The sequence below is a fragment of the Anolis carolinensis genome, chromosome 1, assembly GCF_035594765.1.
Source record: "Anolis carolinensis isolate JA03-04 chromosome 1, rAnoCar3.1.pri, whole genome shotgun sequence".
Classification (NCBI taxonomy): domain Eukaryota; kingdom Metazoa; phylum Chordata; class Lepidosauria; order Squamata; family Dactyloidae; genus Anolis; species Anolis carolinensis.
Window position 1 is genome coordinate 145,822,454 of NC_085841.1, and position 18,585 is coordinate 145,841,038.

The 18,585-nt window shown below is 40.9% G+C and overlaps 1 long non-coding RNA gene across 5 annotated transcripts in view; it reads right to left on the reverse strand.

The window, feature by feature from the left end:
- LOC134299858 (uncharacterized) overlaps nucleotides 1-18,585 on the reverse strand; it is a 99,850-nt gene that overhangs the window by 73,969 nt on the left and 7,296 nt on the right. For 4 of the 5 annotated variants that reach the window (XR_010007099.1, XR_010007102.1, XR_010007104.1 and 1 more), the window contains exons 2-4: nucleotides 18,324-18,404; nucleotides 15,464-15,528; nucleotides 13,276-13,454 (exon numbers count right to left, since the gene is read on the reverse strand). This is a non-coding gene — a long non-coding RNA (uncharacterized LOC134299858). Of the gene's footprint in view, nucleotides 1-11,753; nucleotides 11,909-13,275; nucleotides 13,455-15,463; nucleotides 15,529-18,323; nucleotides 18,405-18,585 lie in introns of those variants that run through there. The other variant, XR_010007097.1, reaches the window with a different exon arrangement.

An 18,585-nucleotide genomic window follows, 5' to 3' on the forward strand; every position in this document is an offset into this window, starting at 1 on the left:
ATGTGGTTTAAATGGTGAAGGTGGACAGGAGTTAGCCACTTCTGATTGGCTGCGAATCGCCATGGTAACATAGCTGCTTCTGTAGAAATGTAACAATTTGGTGAGGCTAGTAAGAAGGGGGCGGAGCTAGCTGAGAGAAAAGGGGAGGAAACATTTTTAAGAGGGAGTTGAGTTGTGTGCAGGCTCTAGCGAGGGGAGCTAGAAGAAAGACTTCTGTGTGTTCAGTTCAGTTTCCAGCCTATGTGCTAGAGGGAAAATGATATGCATTTAAGTGTGCAGCTACAGATGCTGTATTGAAGTATAAAAGGACTAGCTCAGGTCCTGGTTCTTAGCTGGGTAATGCTGAGGGAAAAGTAAAGGAAACTGTTGAGACAAAGTTTCAGCCAAGTTGTTGATATTAAAGAATGAAAGATCCCTATTATATATACAGTAGAGTCTCACTTATCCAATGTTCTGGATTATCCAATGCATTCTTGTAGTAAATGTTTTCAAAACATTGTGATATTTTGGTGCTAAATTCGTAAATACAGTAATTACTACATAGCATTACTGCATATTGAACTACTTTTTCTGTCAAATTTGTTGTATAACATGATGTTTTGGTGCTTAATTTGTAAAATCATAACCTAATTTGATGTTTAATAGGCTTTTCCTTAATCCCTCATTATTATCCAACATATTCACTTATCCAATGTTCTGCCGGCCCGTTTATGTTGGATAAGTGAGACTCTACTGTAAGTGAAACTAAAGAAAGAAACCTTTGCAACAAGTTACGCTTATTGTGCTAAGGAAACTATAAACATTTCTGTGTTTTTAATAAAGACAGTGTCTTTGAGTGGTGAATTGCTCTACATAGAGTCAGTGAAGATTTGTCTCACATTCTTCCCCTCAGTGTCACATCACTTCATTCACGCGCACGCACGTGTTTATAGCTGGCAGTGACTGGGATCCTGAAATAAGGGTCGCCCCCCCTGTCCTAGTGGGAATTGAGGTCCCATGTTTAATGTTGGCAGAGGTGTGGGATATTAAGAAAAAGATTCCCTCAGCCTCAATATGAAGAGCTTTGGGCTGTGTGGGTGTTACATTTAATGGTGGCAGTGGTTGGGATCTTGAAACAGAGATTTTCTCCCTGCCTGTTTGTGAAGAGAGAGGTGTTTTTGCAGCGGACCTAAAGGTCGGTGGTTCGAATCCAGGGAGCGGGGTGAGCTCCTGTCTGCCAACCTAGCAGTTCGAAAGCATGCAAATGTGAGTAGATCAATAAGTACCGCCTCAGTGGGAAGGTAACAGTGCTCCATGCAGTCATGCTGGCCACATGATCTTGGACAATTCTGGCTCCTCAGATTAGAAATGGAGATGAGCACCAACCGCAAGAGTTGAATACAACTAGACTTAATGTCAGGGGGAGCCCTTTACCTTTACCTTTATGGGCCTGCTACACTGACCATACAATGCAGTACATGGCAATGTAGATGAGGCCCTAGATCCCATTCCTCAAGAACCATATGTATTTTGTTAGCACTATATACAAGGTGAGTAGGATACCCATGTAGACAACCCCTTAGAAAAACTGCTGTGCTTTGAAAATGCCCCATTCTGTCACTAGGTGCTGCTCTTTGAGTGCCTTGTCTGTAAAAACCTATTCCTGGTTAAAATGTATGAGCTCAACCCCACTGTCAATATATGTCTTGGGGACTCGTTTCAAAACAAATACAAATATTTACTCTCCAACCCAAGTAACACAATGCAGAAGTGTAAGCATATGTATTGATTGTAAAAACGGACAGATTGGTTCCCAATGAACATGAACGGAGTAATTTGGAAACAACGTCATCATCTGATAAGAACTGTGGAAACATTTGTCATGGAAAGGTTGCAGACTGCTCGGGTGACGTGCAATACTGTAAAGGGCCTCGCAGCATTTATTCCAAAGCAAGGCCCCCTGAGGTCAATGGAGTCAATTCCCTCAAAAGTGTGTTTGGTCTTGCAGTCTAAAGGATTTTAAAATTCAGTTTCATAATTTTTTGTTTTCGCAAGGGCATTCATGACTCTCTTTGGATGATCCGGCCTCCAGTTTCTTCGAAAGTGTTTTAATGAAAACATATTTACAGAAGAGAAAGCAGCCTCAGCACAGCAGCAGAAGAAGAAATGTTAACAGATAGTAGAGGGGAAAAGTTGAAGCTGGCAGGTCAGAAGGCTAAGTTGTTTTGTTTGAGACAGCCTAGTGCTCTGATTGGTCCAGATGGACCACCTCCTATTTCTTAGAAACCATTCGGAACAGACTGTAGATACAAGAAAAGAAATGTGCTTGGAAAGCAGGGACTTGGATATCCTTTTTGCTTGTAAAAGGAATTGCTACAGGACAAAGTGCACAAGATTGCTTTCACTGCTTCAAAACAGACACACCCCTGCAAACGCCCCCACATGTTCATATCCATTTCTGTTCATTTTAAAAAACATTTTCCGTTTTAAAAATAGTGTCAATTAAATGTCTTGTTTGCCTGGTTTGGCAATCTGCTACTTTAATGGGTGCAAGGTTAACAGTTGACTTCAAGTGGAACAGGATTTAATTAGGTATACTTTAAAAAGTTATTAAAATTATTTTATCCCACGGCTGCTAAAAACAATTTCCCATCTAAGGCAGACCAATGAATGGCTTTCTCTTCACTTTGCTGCTCCGCAAGTCAAGGGGCATTGTACCCAAGATCACCTGCTTTATTTTTGCCCATTAGGAAAATATGCACCCAACTGCAGTAAAAATACAGCAATAAATTAACCAACAATGGTTTAGGTTTAGGCTGCTCTTTCATTATATCTACCATGGCAGAAGAATTTGTGTTGCCTCATTCAGCCTAGTGTGAAGCTCAGGTTTTTTAGAGTCCTTGTAAACATTTTGGAGTTTTGAACTAAGAACTGTCTATTCATCATAAGAAAGGATGAGGAACACACAGTACTTTGTTCTCCTTTCCCCCATCCCTCCTGTTTGTGTCTTAATAGTTCAAGGAAATGGGACTCTATGTTTTGCATCTTTCTTACAAAGCATGTTTACAAGCCAGGCTCAAAATGGTTAGGGCACTTCTTGAGCTTCATGTTCATTCCCAGCTTTCAGGTATTTGATGTCTCAGGCCCCTTCTACACTGCCATATAATCCATATTATCTGCTTCGAACTGGATTATATGAGTCTACACTGCCACATAATCCATTTCAAAGCAGAAAATCTGGATTTTATATGGCAGTGTAGAAGGGGCCTCAGTGTGGTCACTCACATATACAAGATAGCTAATATCCCATTAACCTTTTATCAGAATCACCAGAAAACTAGGTTTTGCCTCAGAGGCCTCTTCCACACAGCTGTATAAATTCCACATTGAACTGTATTACATGGCAGTGTGGACTCAAATAATCCAGTGCAAAGCAGATATTTTGGATTATCTGATTTGATATTCTGAGTTATATGGCTGAGTGGAAGGGCCCCCAGAGAGAATTAAGGTTCCTTCTCACCCTTTTAATGTAAGGGTCAATGGCTTGATAAAAGGACTTTCTGATAGAACTTGATGTGTTTACATACAGGATGCTTCCAGGAAAAAAACAAAGTTATCCTACATCCTTCATGTGTTTTTCTAGCTTTTTCACCTGGGCCCAGTCTAGCGCATTATGCTGTGTGTGGTCCCTGGATCATGTGTGATGGAGGACTAAATCAAAATTTTTGAGATTTACAATAATTTTAAAATACAGAAAACGTTAATTTTTAAAGAACGCATTTCAAGCTCTGGCTGGACACATTCATCAGTGAATCTGACAACGTGTTGTAGCCATTCTTCATCTAGCCGCCTTTGAGGCTTGTTAGAACGTGCCACAAGTTTAGGCTTTGGACATAACTCTAAAGTTCTTCACTTATTTGAATTTAGATTATTTGCCTAAATACTGATTTGATATTTTAGACAATTTGCCTGACGGTATATTTACATATGTCCTGAACTCACTAAGTGTGTAGGGCATTGCTCTTTCTTCTGCAATACCTGGATCTCTGTTATAATTATTTAGATATATCAGACAAAAACATTGCTAAGGGTCTTTTCAAACAATTAAAGACTCGTTTTGGTGTTTAGTTTTTGATTTGGAATCTCAAGTCCATCTCCCTCTCCCTCCCTTTGTGCGTTGATTTCCATCAGACATTCTCCCCTCTGGCAAAACAATAAAGTCGAGTTTAGGCAGATCTAGACAAAGATCGCCCCAAGTTATCATCTTTTCTCTGAGTCTGACGCTCTGCTTAACACCAAATTTAATAGCATGTGGATAGAAACAAACAGCCACTGTGTTCTGAGAACAGTGCAATCTCAGAATGGACACTCCTGCCTGCTGCAATGAATACTTTTCTGACAGAGCTGTTGAGCCCTTCCTTGGTGCCATCGAACTTCGAGATCTCGTGCATATGTTTTCATGATTCAAACCTGTTTTCTGAATGCTGTGAACATGGGAGCAGATCCCAAACTGCTTGACTTGTTTGACCAGTCTTAAAACGGATTATGAATTTTTTTACATCTGCAAAATGTGTAGGAACAGGTTTAGTCCTGGTATTGTATAGAAGGAAATCTCAGATGTTATGGCAATGAAGTCAATTAGCAAGTGGAAAAAACAATTCTTTATCTAAGCCTAAGCATAACTTTGTAGACTGGGGGATTCTGGGATCTGTAGTCTAAAAATAACATTTGTGGGCGTTGTTCCTGGTACACGTAAACCACATTTTCCGCATAAACCCCTGAAGGAGGTACCTGATCTTTTGCCAGAAGTGTATAGTTTGTACATGCACGGAATCTGATACGGAGATCTGTGCAGACAGTACACTGAGTACAAAACGAGAGGAGGTGATTAAGTCTGCATTTAAAAGTAGTGCCCGATGAAATGATAAATCAAAGAAACCAGATTCAAGAGGTGGATCCTTTTTTACCTCTAGCATTTTGCAAATTAGTCCGCTTTTTAGTGATTGCTTAGAGATGATGCTCTGAAGAAATTACATTATTGGGGGGGGGGGTGAGTGGGTGGGTAATGGAGACACTCACCTTTTGACAACAGACTTAATTTCTTTTGTAATTTGGTTGCTTCAAATTACCCTACCCCTTGGTCCACTGTTCTACTTATATAATTTGAATTTCTACATATGATTAAAGAGAAGTTCCAGAAACTAACTACCTTGGGTTGTTTATTTGTTTCTTACCATACTGAGAAACAAAATGGCTTGCATTCTAGAGTTCTGATTATTTGGTACTCATACGACTGTTAAAATCCAATGTATTCAGCTTTAAAAAAATAAAAAACAACAACCTAAATATACTATATTGTGATCATTATTATTCCAATTTTCCCAGCCCTGGGGATCAAGGTGGCTTACAGATGTCAAAACAGATAAACAGCTAAAAGTACACATCATGCAAAAGTTAAAATGTAATTAGACCTTCGATAGAACTAAACACGTGCCCAATTTAAAGCAAAGCAACAACACATCTGGACTGTATAGCATGTTATCAAATGAGATGGAGATCTATTGTAGTTGTCATGGTTTCATAAAGTTTGTCCAATTATTGATTGTCTGAAAAGTACCAGTATGTAGAATTCCAACTCGGCTTCAATACATTTGTCCTTCCTTCCTTTTAAACTGAATACTGAAACATGGCAGCTTGGTGGGGTTTTTATTTCTTTTTTGGTTTACATAAAAGTTTAAGATCTACTTAACTGCCAACAAAGTTCACAAATAATGGGGTAAGAATAAGTAAATCATTGTCAAATATGATCTTCAGACTGGTAACATGGCTCTTTGTTGAGCAGCACTGTGGAACACACAGAACGTTACTCTAGCCTTCATCTTAGACTGGCTCATTATTAATCTTCCAATTACTTTGTGCCTAACCTGATTCCATCGTGTTCCAAAGAATTGAATTTACTTCATAGTTCTCCAGGCTTGTCTACATTGGCCAGTTCTTTCAGGGCTGGTCCAGATCAGAGATCTCTGAGCTGCCCTGGAGTTCTAGTAGGTGTCTATACACTCCATGCCTAGTTTGTGACAATCAAAGATGCCTGCCTGAATCCCAACGGAGGTGACAAACAATGCTCTACATCAGTGTGGTCCAACCTTTAGTTACCCAAGGACCAATCAAACTTTAGTATGGGAATGTGAGAGTCAGAGACATTCCAGAAAGAAAACCAATTACATAATTAATATTGAATTACATAATTAAAATATTTTTCCAGTAAGAAGGGCAAGGGCCAAAAAAAACGAATTGGCGGGCTGCATGTGCCCTGCTGCCCGTGGGTTGGGCCACACTGTTCTACATAATAAAACAGCCTAGTAATGGGAAATGCAATTTTTTTTGTCAGTGTAGATAAGCCATAAAGGTTAAAGGTAAAGGTTTTCCCCTGACGATAAGTCCAGTTGTGACCGACTCTGGGGGTTGGTGCTCATCTCCATTTCTAAGCCGAAGAGCCAGCATTGTCCATAGACACCTCCAAGGTCATGTGGATGGCATGACTGCATAGAGCGCCATTAACTTCCCGCCAGAGTGGTACCTATTGATCTACTCACATTTGCATGTTTTCGAACTGCTAGGTTGGCAGGAGCTGGGGCTAACAGCGGGTGCTCATTCTGCTCCTGGGATTTGAACCTGGCACCTTTTGGTCCGCAAGTTCAGCAGCTCAGCGCTTTAACGCGCTGTGCCACCAGGGGCCCCTCAGATAAGCCATAAGATAGAGGTTTCTCATATAAATGATTTCTGATCACTTGATCACTTAATATTGACATATTCATTGTCCTACACAATCAATACAAGGAGAGGCTATTCAACGGCATACAAATCTCTGTGAGACTATATAGTTGGCAAAACCTGGCAATACAATTTGACCAAAGAATGTTAGGAAGATTACTGGTATTTGAATCCTTGATGGGGTATATTGATTTGGATTTGTAATGTTATGTCTGCTTTTAATAGAATTGTTTTGGTTCTGTCTTATGATGTTGTTTATTATGTTTACTATGTTTAACTTTGTTGTATGGTGTTTTTTTGACAATTGAATGTTTTTTATGTTCATGTTGGAAACTGCCCTGAGTCCTCTCAAGGAGATGGAGCGGTATATAAATTTATTATTATTATTATATGTTAATAAACTGGCAGGAGCTAGTTCATTGGCTGCAATTATTATGTTTATATGATTTGGATAATCCACCATTTCCTCGTAATATGATGCTTTGGATACGTTGTAACAAAAGAAGTCATTATTCAATAGCTCCACATCACGATATGACTACTACATCATCCACAAACAGTATAGTTGCATCAGAAATCCAGTTGCATCAGAAATCAATACTGTAAAGAGTGCTGTGCAATGAAGTCCTACTATTTGACAAGCACAAGACAGTTGCTGATAGTATATTTTTCTAGACTCTCCTCAGATTTTCATCTCATTTGCCATATTAACATTCCAGGCCATTGACATCATAGTTACTCTCAAAGAACAAACTATAAGTCCTAGAACTTCCTAGCACTGAGTCCCAGCAATTAAAGTCATGTCAAACTGCATTCATTCAATTGTGGAAATAGATACACCCTCAGATTCCTTTCCCTTTGAATAAGATCACTGGATATATACATCTATTTAGACATAAATGTAGGTGAATGTACTCCTTTACTCCAGCAGACAACAAAATGGCGCTATTCCTGCTTTAGATGTTCAGCAACAGGCAATCTTACATCCCCTAATGCTGTTTTGCATTGCTCAAAAACTCAGCTTTTTAATAGCTTCTAATCATAGCATTTTCTGGTCTCAATCACTGCATTTTATGGGGCTTGACAGAGTGTTGTTCTCCTTTGTTTTTTAAATCCCCTTTTCCATCATTTTTTCTAACTTTGGGAAATCCTTTCAGGAAAAAAGACAGAACAGCTGTCAAGTGCCTCCTTTTATCTGCTAGTGTGACAAAAGCCTCATGTGAAACTTCTTTTCATCTCTGTCTCAAATAGGAGTTCCTTTTGTTGTTTTCACGCACAGATTGCTTCCTAAACCACATGACTATACTAATGGTGGTAACCCAACGAATCATGTCCTGTGGCTATTACCTAGCTGTCTGAACTCACATGAAGACAGAACATTGTAGGCTATCGGTACAACTTGGTGAAGTCTATCTATACCTCTGTTAACAAAATGGGAATGTTCCTGTGTATTCTTTTTTTCACAGAAAATTTGTTACCGGAGGTTAAAAACAAACATGGGTTGCATTTACAGTGTAGAATGAATGCAGTTTGATCCACTTTAACTGCCAAGGCCCAATGCTATGAAATCGAGAGAGTTGCAGTTTTACAAGGTATCTAGCTTTCTCTGCTAAAGAGTGATGGTGCCTCACCAAACTAAAAATTCCCAGATTCCAAACTGCATTAATTATACAGTATGGTATATATGCACCCAAAGTCAAGCTGCGCTTCAGTTTGAAAGCTGTTTTGTTCCCAATAGCAATGGTGCCATGAAAACTGGAAGTAAAGTGTTGCCTGGAAATATAGCATCCTCGCATAAAAGGGAAAGGTTTTCCCCTGACATTAAAACTTGTTGTGTCTCACTCTTGAGGCTGGTGCTCATCTCCATTTCTAAGCCAAAGAGCCGGAGTTGTCTGTAGACACCTCCAAGATCACGTGACCGGCATGACTGCATGGAGCGCCATTACCTTCCCGCCAAAGCGGTACCTATTGATCTACTCACATCTGCAAGTTTTCGAACTGCTAGGTTGGCAGAAGTTGGAGCTAACAGCGGGAGCTCACTCCGCTCCCCGGATTTGAACCACTGACTTTTTGGTTAGCAAGTTCAGCAGCTCAGCAGTTCAATCTGCTGTGCCACCTGGGGAGTATTCTTTTTCTTTTTTTGTTTAAGTTTCTGGTTTGCTCTCTCCTCTCTGCTTTTTTCTAGATTAACTCAGACTTTTTGATTGCTTGGAATAGTTTTGGGTGGTTACTACATGAAAATAAATATTTCATATTGATCCTAGGTACGCTTGTTGACTTTCTTCTGTCCTCAGATGTCTCAATCAATTTCATATCAATCTATTTATGCAGAAATTCCTTTCATGAACGTGAGTTATTATATGATTCACTTTCTACATGTGATGTAGTAAATACTGTGTCTGTTGATGTTCTGGGTTCACATGTGGCTGGTGGCTCTGTGGGGGTGGGGGGGAGAGGGAGGGGGGAGAGAGAGAGAGAGAGAGAGAGAGAGAAAGAAAGGGGGGGGGGAGAGAGTCTTCTGGAGTGTTATTTATAGCTGTACATTGTAAAAGAGTGTCAACTTGCATTCAACTATGCCCTCAAACCCTCGGCAGGCTGCCCAGTTTGTCACGGGCTTGTTATATCACAACACTGTGAAGAAAGTTGTTTTGCGACCGAGAGTACAGTGTTGTTTTCACAGAACCTTCGTCACTGCCTTGTTTCTAGGGGCCGTATGATTACCTAACTTATTGTGACATGCACTGCTCTTGTTGACTTTCTTAAACAGACTGTGTTGTTCCCGGTCGCAGTTCCTGTTTCAGAGCTTCAGAAGTGTATTTGAACTATAATGGACGGCTTAGGGACCAGGGTGAAGCTTTTTTGGCCAACTTCAGAGGGACCCTTTTGGATACCTTCCCCCACTCTGAGCAGTCTGGGTGGCTGCTCTGTGAGGAAGGGTTCATTCAGGGAAGAAGTAGAAACAGATTAGGTGTAAAGGGATGTGAACAGCTGTAGAGAGGAAGGGTGCATCAACACTGCAGAATACAGTCTGATGCCACTTTCACTGCCATGGCTCAGTGTTATGGAATCCTAGGAATTGTAAATTGTTGAGGCACCAGCACTATTTGGCAGAGTAAGCAGAAGTTTATGTATCTTCCCAGGATTCCATAGAATTGAGCCATGGTAGTGAAAGTGGCATCAGACTGCATTACTTCTGCATCAGGTATGGGCAAACTAAGGGCCGGGGGCCAGATGCTGCCCCCTGTGTGCTTACCTCAGCCCCCCCCCCCTCATTGTTCCTGTTCTCTTGGCATAAGGACATGGTGGCATGCTGCGTCCTTATGCCAAAAAATGGGAGAGGAAGGCATGTAGCAGCTGAGAGCCCTCTGGAGTGCTCTCAGCCACCATGTGTCTCACCCTCTTCCCAACATAAGGACAGTGCGAGTGATCCCATCCTTATGCTGGGAGGATGGCTTGAAGAAGGCACGCGGCAGCTGAGAGCCCTCCAGAGCTGTCGTCTGTCTTGCCCTCCTCCCAGCATAATGCCATCAGCACTGCCTGAGAATTGGGAGAGGAGGATGGAAAGGAGGATCGGGGCAGTCACCACGTGTCCCACCTTCCTCCCAGCATGGGACAAGCAGCCCCGTCTTTATGCTGGGAGAACAACCTGAGGATGGCCTGGGTCTTGCTCTGCCTCCACCTGGCCACATCCTTTCCTGGGCCGTCCCCATCCAGTGTGTGCCCAGCCCCACTCCTTCCTGGCCCAGCCCTCCCGGCCAGGCCCACAATGCGGCCCCAGGTCAAAGAAGTTTGCCCATGCCTGTTCTACAGCATAGATGCACCCAAAGTAGAACCGAACAAACTGGAAGGTTAATCAATATGGATATATCATGTGTCAAACAGGGATACTAAATGCCCGCTGTTTGCAGAGAAATGTTTCCAGTATTACTTCCTATAGTCAGCTACCATTTTGATTTTCTACATCCTCTGTAGTGGTGTGTTTTGTTGGAAAAGGTAAAACAGTGAGTCACAGTCTGATGCTTACAGCGTAAGACCCCACACTAGTAAAGAAAGGAATGCACCAGACTGGATTTTACTGGGGCCTTCTATTCAATTGCTAGACCTAGGTATTATCATCTTAATGTTTCTTACATTAATGCTCATTCTTTTGTACAGAAGCTTATATTGTAGAGGTTCCTGGCAAGGTCTTTTCACTGTTCATGTTTGGCCAGCTAATGATTAGAACATTTGGTTTTGTTCATTGGGTAATCTTTACAGAACAGGACCCACTACAGTCAACCTTTGTTGAAGAAACCACAAAGAACTAAACCTATAATGTACGGATTCCACAACATTGCAAGCAACACAGTAATAAATAGTTCTCTAATTAGTTCTCTAATTTCTGTGTACTTAATATTTTTCAAATAAAAACAGACGGTAGAACACTTCCCCCCAAAAACCTGCCTCATTGTTATGGGATGCTATAGTTTGGGGGACTGGGAAAAGATGACTGAAACACGCTCCTGATTGGGATGGGCAGCACTTTGCAACCAGGAGAGTCAAAGCTCGGCAGACTGATCTACAATGCTCCAGGAGCCCTTTGTTTTGAGTTTTGCCTGACAAAAGAAGTAGTTTTTAAATCTACAATCATAAGCATGAATTCCAAAATGTATGGCATTGTAACTCCATTTTACAGTTTTGGAAGTATTGAACAGGATGACAGCTAGTGTCCCTGCAGTTCCACTTAGATCTTTTTTAAAATTTGGTAAATGTCAATGAATTGGCTATCTCTCAACTTGTTTAGCTAGAACCCATATCAAAATTGCTCTTTTGTCCAGTGTGGAATGCCTTTATTTGGTTCAACATGCCTGTAGTGGAGTGGCACATGGGGTGCCAATCCAAATGTACATGTCCCAATGTGCATTGGGAACATAAATGTGCATGAACATTGGTTGAGAAATTTAGTACTTCATCATTGTGCATCTAAGGTTACAGTTATGTGTCATCTCATTTAAATGGCATCTCAACAGTTTTTCTGGTGCTCTCATGACTTTCCCACAAACATGAGGCACAGGCAGCCTGCCTTCTTTCCTTTACCTTTTAATGATATTTAATGTGATATTAAGCACTTCTTAACTGTTCTCCTGCATCTTCTGTTTTGTTGTTTTATTAGTGTCTGAAAAATAGTACCATAATATTAATCTTATTTCCATTTTCTTCTTGAGTTTGCTTGAATGCTTCTTTTAAACAGTCTTTTGTTTGACAAACTGAATTGCATGGGAGACTGGGGAGGAGAGGGGAGGAAGGAAGTGTGGCATACTGTTGCAGATTTCTTATGCATTTTATATATTGTGGAATCATGGGTGTAGAATTAATGCAGGTTGACCCCACTTTAAGTCCCATGGCTTAATGCTATGGAATCCTGACATTTGTAGTTTGGTGGAGTTCCAGCACTCTCTGGCAGAGAAAGCTAATACCTTGTAAAACTACCACTTCCATGATACCATAGCACTGAGCCATGACACTTAAGGTGGTGTCAAACTGCATTAATTCTACACTGCAGATGCACCTGAAGACTTGCTAAAATGTAAATGAAAACAAATAATTTCATTAGTTCAAAACCTCACAGGACACACTCTCCTACCCAAGAAAATCAACAAACAAGACAGTGGAGGATGTAGCTTAGGACTCTTTCAGGAGACCTTACAACAACAAAAAAAGAGCTCTCACATCATGGTATGTTATTTCTAGAAATGGACTACAATGGTCATCTGTGTGCTTTGTTTTACATGAGAAAGCATCCATTAAAATCAATGTCACTTATAAATGCTTAATTTTGATATTTTTGTCTGAAAGGGGGTAGCTGTGTTTGTTGCAGCAGAAAAACATAGAATCACTAATACTGAGCAAGCACTCATGAAGCATGGAACATATTCTTAGAGATTCTGATACAAATGGTGCTATGACATTGTCAACATCGCATCTTCAACCATTTGCAGTCTGTGTGTGAGTATGTACATATGCACAAGCACATTTGCATCCAGGTAAATTGTTCTCCTTCCCTCTGGTTTCTGAAAGGCAAGTTTCTCACTTATGTCAACAAAGCTGTTCATGAGACCAGCACTATACACAGATTTGTGTATAGGAGGGGCATTTTTGAAACAGCAATTTCCTTTGTTTTACATCTGCTTTGTATATGTTTTGTATAAAACATCAAAGTGAAGGCATGTGCATTTCATTATTAGTATGACAACAAAAGTTGTGACTTGCTATTCTTCCATCTCCTTTGTGGTTGTTATGGTGTGAATTCAACTCATTTCTGACTCATGGAGACCTGTATGCAAACCTATTATGGGGCTTTCTGGCGCTGAGAATGTATGACTCACACAAGGCCATCCAGTGGATTTCTGAAGTCCCAGTACAAAGACTATCAAATGGAGCTGGGGAAAATGGGGGAAAGCAGGAGAAATCGTCTTCTTTGCATGTAGAATCATCTTCTTTGTGTAGAATTTTGTCTTTAAAGAAGACTAAGAATGTACTTACCCCCATTACACAGGATCACCTCCTCTTGCCTCTAGCACAGCCACACACAGAGGAGATACAAGGCATCGCTCTAAAGGCAGACACTCCTTCTCTGGGCTCCTCTTTTCCCAATCTCATTACTCTCATTCGTGGAAGTCCGTAATAAAGCTAGCAGTAGTGCAATTTCAAAGCCAAGGTTACTATGAAGTAGAAATGACAGGATAAACAAAGTGGTAATATCATGAAATTACGGTATTCCTAGTGTTTCATTTCTTTAAAAGAAATTACAGTAGAGTCTCACTTATCCAACATAAACGGGCCGGCAGAACGTTGGAGAAATGAATATGTTGGATAATAAGGAGGGATTAAGGAAAAGCCTATTAAATGTCAAATTAGGTTATGATTTTACAAATTAAGCACCAAAACATCATGTTTAACAACAAATTTGACAGAAAAAGTAGTTCAATACGCAGTAATGCTACGTAGTAATTACTGTATTTACGAATTTAGTACCAAAGCATCACAATGTATTGAAAACATTGACTACAAAAACATTGACTACTAAAACGCAGACTGCGTTGGATAATCCAGAATGTTGGATAAGCGAATGTTGGATAAGTGAGACTCTACTGTACCATGCTAGGCTCATGAAACAGGATTTTGGGAGAGAAATGTCAATCCTTAGTAGGAGATCGCCCATAGGAATGCCCATTACTCGACATCACTGAAGCTATTCAACACAGGCAAATCTTGCAGATCCCATCCCATGTGTTTCCACCCGCTTTCTCCATTTACACGTGAATCATGAACTCAGAAGACAATTTCTCCCTGTCTCTTCTCACCTCTACACCCCACACATTTTTAAACGCTTCTGAAATAGTTCTCTGACGAAGCATCACAGACGACAGACAGAGGTCTGTCTGGGTTGTTTGATGGCCTTCATTAGGGAACTGTTTCAGAAGTCTTTAGAAACCGTGGTGGGGTGGAGATTTCATGTGATGAAGTCCCCACACTCAAACCACTACACCATGCTAGCTCTACAAGTCTGGAGATAGTTTGAATCCTTGCTTTGCCATGAAACCCACTAGTTACCTTAGGCTACTTACACTCTCTCAGTTTCAGAAGAAGGTAATGGCAAACCTCTTCTGAAAAAATCTTGCCAAGAAACCCCTATGTTAAGTTTCCTTTAAGGTCACCATGGGTCTGTCTATCTCACACTTGTTGTTTGAATTAGGTAATCTACCTTATATAGCAAAAAAAATGTACCAGTATGTTTAACTCATATTCATTTTAATGGGAGAGTCTTAGGCACAAACGTTATTGTTGACTGTTCAAATGATCAGAGCTGGAGATTTGCTTGGATCTTTCCCAAAGTATTTGCGCAACCTGCTGACATTTCATTTTCTACAAGTTAGTAGCAATGGCGCTAAATGTTTATTGTACTGGAATCAGTGTTCGCAGTTTTGCACAATGGATTTTCTGCCATTTTAAAACCACTACTTTATGGTGAAGGCAGTTAAGGATTGTTTGCATAAAATTTCCTGTAAAATCTTAAACAAGCAATGCAATAAATGTGGGAGTTCCTCATTCTATTTAACTTGGCTCCAGAAAGAAGGGTGTCTCAGACTTTAAAAAAATATTTATGACATTGCAATTTAAGTGTCTACAGAAATATGTGTGGTTGCTGATGATGGCATGATCTTTATTACTACTTACTATGCTTCCCTGACATGATGAAAAGCTGTTTGGCAAGCCCATGCTCTGAATGTATGTCTGTATGGTGTATGTGTCATCTCTTTGCTTATCAAAAGAGCTGAATCTCCTTAGCTCAATTGCCCCTTAGCTCTGTCTTTTGGTTTTAAATTTTGGTTTGCTGAGGCTGTGTTAGATGGTAATCTAAAATCACTGCTAAAAACTATTTTGCACATTGCTGAGCACTGTTAAAATGGGCAAAGAAGCTGAGATGTATGCATATATTAGCTGGGATAATTAAATGGAAGCTGGGAATCAGATGTGGGAATCAGTTGTTGCACCTACCTTGCATCTGGCTGGCCTCTGTTTGAAACTGAGCACAAGGAGGAGTTGGGGCATCTGTATCCAGCCCTGGGTCTACACTGACCATATAATGCAGCTCTGTTTGCATTATATGGCAGTGTAGATCCAGCCTCAGTAGACTCAGGCAAAAGCAAATGGTTGTAGTCTCTCTTACCTTATCTATTCTTCCTCATTAGTAACTTTTGTTTTCTTGACTGCATTCTGATGTTACTTTTTCACCTGTGGAAGGTTGGAGGGCATGCTTTGGTCTGATCTAGTTAGAGTTTCCGTTTTTACAGTTTCAGAAGCATTCATCTAGTACATCATTACTACCACTATCTGAATGTTTTATCAAAGCATCTGAATGATGTCTCTACAGATAAGATTGCCATGGCACAATTTCTAAGAGTGATACCATTTGGGGCATACCACTGGATATGTATCTGATCCTGATGTTATCTTCACTGGTTCTAAGATTCTTGGATATAGTCCCAATCACGGATGGTCACTGATGGTCAATAACATTTATTGGAATGTGAAGGCGAGCACATCACATGTCAATGAATCAATAATACCAATCATGCTTCTACTATCAAGGAAACACCGGGGGACCCTTGATAATTCAAGGACATTATCTGCAGGGACATCTTGGAAGCCTTAGGGCAGTGGTTCTCAACCTGTGTGTCCCTAGGTGTTTTGGCCTACAAGTCCCAGAAGTCCCAGCCAGTTTAACAGCTGTTAGGATTTATGGGAGTTGAAAGCCAAAACATCTGGGGATCCACAGGTTGAGAACCACTGCCTTAGGGAGAGTGCTGGCAGTAAATGAAATGGTCCCACACCAACTCAGTATTTTCAGACATAACAGCTACTGGATGGGGGATGTCTACAAGTGGAGCAGAAGTCTCAAACTTTTTAAGAGAAGCAAACATTTTCAGGAATTGTTGGATAACAGGTGTGTGGTGATCATGTGTAATGGAGCTGGGAGACTGGGAGAGGTTGTTGACAGATGCGTGCAATACCTATTGTAACGATGAATGAATCATGGTGTTAATTATTATTTCTCTTTGCTTCCAGATTCCTCTGATGAAAGATCCAGGATGGATCCGAAACGTTTGGACTCGTAACTTAAATGTGAGCATGGTCTCTTTGGGGTTTATGTTTAAAGCAATGGTTGTTTTTTCTAAGAAAAGGTAGCTGTGATCATGGTGGTATCTGTGATAATCCAGGCAGTTGAGTCATGGTCAGCAAATCTGGAGACTGTAGACATCTCAGGAAATCTGGCAGGGCTTTGCCTATGATGTTGTCATCTTATATTCATAAACAAGGAAGATTAGAATGTGCCAATCAGGTAGGATAAGGTCATGAGTTAGACTGATTACAAACTTCCCTTTATGTAGTACAGTCATCTAAATGATTAATCTTTGTCTTCCAATGTAGTTCCTGTATGGTCTGATAAGCTTATCACACAGTCACACAATATAACTGGCAAATAATAGAAATAATCATTAATAATGTTATAATACTAAGAGATATCTAGAAAAGATTTCCTTGTATATGGGGACTATGTTCCCACCCGGACCACAGTTATTTGTAACCACAGATATTATGGAACACTATTAAATTTGCTTATTTCTGGTACTAGCATACTACAGAGTTGCATTGGAGGAACTGGAGAGTCTTAGATTTATATCTCCTGAAAGTTAACTACAACTTCTAGGGCAGTGGTTCTCAACCTGTGGGTCCCCAGATGTTTTGGTCTTCAAGTCCCAAAAATCTTAACAGCTGGTAAACTGGCTGGGATTTCTGGGAGTTGTAGCCCAAAACACCTGGGGACCCACAGGTTGAGAACCACTGTTCTAGGGGAAGCATATTATAGAATCACCTGGTGAATCTAGCAAATTCTTGGAGACCATTTCCCCCTGGGCACAGATAAGAAAGACAATTGATGTGGGTTCTGGGCTTACATGGGTATCACTACACTGGGATTTAGGCAGATGAAGCTGAGGGATATCCCATTCTTGTCATTGATGTCACAGGCATTGTCTGATAGGTCAAATATGGGAATCATATCATTTCCTAGTGTTGTTGAACTGTACTTTCAAGCAGCCCTAGCCAGAACAACACATTGTGAGGAATGTTGGGTTTTACAGTCCAACATGATGATTCCCATCACTGCAGTAGAAGATGATGAAATGTGCACGCAGCATAGGATGCCATATTTAAACTACCTGGCTAACTAGAGAGAGATTGGAAAATCAGAATGACTGACGGCATGTCAGGAACTTTGTGAATGAGTTCAGAGCCAAGACTGATCCAAATGATGCTACTGGAGTGAGGAAGTAAATGTGATAGGATTAGTGAAATGTGGACTATATGTTTATCAGACTCTACTTTAAGAAATTGGACTCTATTTTAAGACTCTATGAAGTGATAGCGGAGGCAAAGGCTGCATCTATACTAACCTAAATAATGTGAGGCAGGGCCAAAGCCAGAAAAATGGGGGGGGGGGTTGAAATTTTTGGGGGGGTGTGTGAATCCCTAACCCCCCCCCCCCCCCGCCCTCTCCCTGGCTACAGACCTGTCAATATCTGCTTGAGATAGTGCCTGGAGGGACTTAATTTTTTTGCATCTCATAGACTTAGCATGGGGATTTGGTTAACCAGTTAAAATTCATGAGTAAACCAGGTTTTTCTTTAACCTGAAAAATTTCGGGGGGAAATTCGGGGACCCCTACCCCCCCCCCCCCCGGCTACAGGCCTGATGTGTGGTATTGTGCTCCAGAACTGGCCTAGATATAGCAGAGAAGGGTTTCCTGGGATTCTTGGGTGTCCAGATGGGGTTGCCACTGTTTTGTTTATAGAGCCTTGTTGGTGTCACTGCTTCTGATGAGGTCCTAACAGGGCACCCAGCCATGTGACCACCAGAGGCAACATCACCAGCAAGGCTCTGCAGGTGGGTTGCATCTAGCTGGTGACACAGCAACAGGTCTGTTTCAGTTGTGGACACTAGATTGGGACATATCCAGATGTACTCACCGCAGAAACACCAGGGTCCCTCTGGAGCTTCATGGACATTCTGGTTCTACTTGCACCAAATTAATGACTGGAAGCAGTGACCTGGGAATAATCAAGGGTTTATTGATTTCACAGACATTGTTATCAAGCACCAGACCAAATATGTTGTTACTGGTCAGACCAATAAAAACCATGCAGAGATGGGAATCTTGAAAATGATCTTTGGTGAAGGCACTTGTGCAATGCTGCCCTGAATAGTGGAAGAGTAAAACAGTGGTGGTGC